This window comes from Mastomys coucha, chromosome X (genome assembly GCF_008632895.1).
Source record: "Mastomys coucha isolate ucsf_1 chromosome X, UCSF_Mcou_1, whole genome shotgun sequence".
Taxonomy (NCBI): domain Eukaryota; kingdom Metazoa; phylum Chordata; class Mammalia; order Rodentia; family Muridae; genus Mastomys; species Mastomys coucha.
The window spans coordinates 61,134,159-61,137,523 of NC_045030.1; positions in this window are offsets into that span (position 1 = coordinate 61,134,159).

The following is a 3,365-nucleotide window of genomic DNA, read 5'->3' on the forward strand; positions in this document are numbered from 1 at the left end:
ACACACACACACACACACACACACACACACACACACACACACACATTTTGAAAAAAAGAATATCAGCCAGATGTAATAGCATATAAACTTTTAATTCCAGGACTTGGGAGGCAGATGAAGGATGATCTCTGAGTTTTAGGCTAGTCTGGTCTACAGAGCTAGTGCCAGGACAGCCTGGGCTACATGAAAAGATACTGTCTCAAACAAACAAAGAAACAAACAAACAAAAAAAAAGAAATAAAGAAAAGGGAAGAAAGGAAGGAAAGAAGGAATGAAAAAAATTTATTTTGGGGGTCTTTTGGCAATAGTACTGGTTCTGGTTTTTATTGTTTATTGTTTATTGGTTGTGTGCCAGTGTATTTGTTTTTGTGTGTCTGTGAGGATGTTGTTGGAAGACAGAAGCATTTGTTTGACTTAATGGACTTAAGAAAGATCAATTCAGGTAGCTGTTAGCCACTTATTGAGGGCCAGAATTGAACAACAAAAACAACAAAAAGAAATAAAAAGGAAAATCCACTCTCTCTGCTTGAGATGAGTCATTTACATTTGTCCTCTTGATTTTGTCACCTGATTTGTGTACTTTCAGGCTCAGATCAAGATTTATATTATCAGCTTCCCAATTTTCAAGTCTTTGGGCTCTGATGGGATTCCTTCACTAGCTTTACTAGCTCAAAGGATTGCACGGAGCAAGCAGACAGTCTTTTAGGCTTCTAAAATTGAGTAAACCAGTTCCTATAAAAAATCTCTCTATCTATCTATCTATCTATCTATCTATCTATCTATCTATCTATCTATCTATCTATCTATCTATCTATCTATCTATCTTGCCATGCACACTTTGCATGGCAAGTACACGGCGGTATTTGAGGCATAAACTTCAAGGAAAGTCAGTCTCCTGCCTCCGCATTGTTGCCTGGCACCCCAAACTCAGAGGTAGCTCAGATATGTCCTCGTACTTGTGTGCTAAGGGCCCACCAAGATATCATTTCTTTACAGCTAGCTAGAGAAAATTCGGACATTGCTCTCTGACCTTCAATGTTCCAATGTCCTAGTCAAACCCTGGCTTGGAATGTTAAGCCATCCAAACTAATTGCCTCCAGCATTGTGGGTAGGGCGTTAAACCCTGGCTTGGAATGTTAAGCCATTCTAACTAATTGCCTCCAGCATTTTGGGTAGGGCATTAAAGTTTACAGAATGTGAGACAGCATAGAGCTTTCAGCATTCTATATCCAGCAGTCTGCATTCAGCATTCGGACTCGCTCACACTTAGACTAGAACCAGAGCGTAGGTGGACTAGGGCTTAGATTCATGCAGTCCGTAGTCCTCCCCCCCACCCCCGGGCCCAGAGCGCTTGGGTGTGGGGGGGTGCAGCACCAGTCGAGATTCAAGAGAGTGAGCATTCGAGATTCGGGCATTCAGCATTGAAGATTGAAGATTTGAGCCTCTACCCTCCTGGCTTGAGCGCCCGCAGCCCCCTGGAACTCTGGCCCATCCCATGCAGCCCGAGTGTGCTTGGAGCCCAGGGGTGCTGCACCAGTCCAGAGGAGATGGCTGCTGTTTTAGACCTAGTGTGTTTTAGATGGCCTCAGATGTACCTCAACTACTGAGCTGCCAGATTTTTCATTTTTCTCTTTTGCAATGATTGTAAAAGCCTTATGTCATGTTTTGAGAAATACACTCAGACCTTACACCACTCGTGTCGAGTCTGTTTGTCAAAGCTGAATCCAGTGCACACCTGGCCAGAACCCATCGTCCCGCGGAACAAGGGACCCCATAAGAAACCCCAGTCCGTGGCACTATCTATCTATCTATCTTCCATGTATCTGTTTTGTTTCTCTGAAAAACACACAATGCTCTCTACCATTATATTAAAAGTTTCTATTTCAAGTTTGTTTACCAGACTTTATTCAATATAGACAGGCACTTTAGACAAATTATCACATCGTTTAAAAAACTTTGGAGCTATTATTTCACTCATCACATGCTAATCATTTTTCTATGACTTTGACTAAAATTATCAAGGAAAGCACTATGTAAAAAAGATTTGATTTGGGCTCAATTTCCGAAGTTTCAGTCCACGGTTAATTTTTGTTGGTCTGTTTTTGTTTTTGCTTTGGGGCCAGTGTCAAGGCCATGGTGATAGGGAACCACAAAACTTCCCATCTCCTTGAATCCAAGAATGAAGTGATAAACAGAAGATGTCAGGGTCCCAGGAACTCTTTCCAAGGGCAGAGCTCTGCTCACCTGACTTCCTTCTACTAGGCCTCAATGAATAATGAGTAAGATAGCCGAGTACTTTTTGATATAAGGGCTGTTAGGTAGGCAGCTGTCAACAGGCACCCAGGTACACCTTGAGTATATGGCCACACACAGGTGAGTTACACACAAGTCCAAAAACAGCCACATAGAGACAGGCTGGTGAAGATGGAGGAGAAAGCTCCTGGTTTCAAGGCTATATTTATATAGAATCATATAAATGTGACATTCTGCCAAAACCAGTTATACAACATAACTTTACTGTTTACTTTGGGGTCACAGGACATCTGGTGGCAGCTATATATTACCTGGCTCGTGTTGAATACCCTTCCCTTTTTGGTGATATGGTGTCTAAATATAAGCTGGCCCTTCAGGCCTTCTCTTCTCTACAGTTCACCCATTTTAGATAATTGGTGTTTTATCATTGCAGGCCCAGTGTCTTTGTCCGGGTTTCATCTGGTTTCTATGCTGACCACACGAGGGCAGTGTAGGGCTATGTGTTGCCCATATTATACTGATGTGTCGTGCAGGCAACAGGTTCTGGTGGACTCTATGTTAGCAGCCCTTGAGGAAGATAGCCCCTCACCATTATCATCACATTCTTCTCTTGGCAGTCAGAACTCTTGGGTGGTTGCTTCAAGGGGTTGCTGCCCCTAGGATATGTTCAGCCTTAAGGGAAGGCAAAGGACGGATACCCAAATCAGTCACTGGATTTGGCTTGACCAGGTGACCACCATACCTGCCTATGTATGTGGCTGGCCAGGGAAAGCAGTATAGATAGATTTCCATGGACTAAAGTACAGTCAGTGCCAATGTCAATAATGGCTAACACTCCCCACATTAGCGGAAGACAAATGAATAATAAGCTAACATAATGCCTCTGGTCTTCCAGGATCTGCCTTAGGCAGGCACCTTAGCTTCATCCCTAGGACATATGTATCCCCAGAGACAGACCAGATACTCATTCTTCCTGAGTCTATGGGCTTATGATCTATAGGCACTGCTGGAAAGAGCAGTGGGTAGTAATAGAGACTAATTTCTCCATCTCTTTCCTTTTCTTTTTTTTTTCTTTTTTTTTATTAGGTATTTTCTTTATTTACATGTAAATT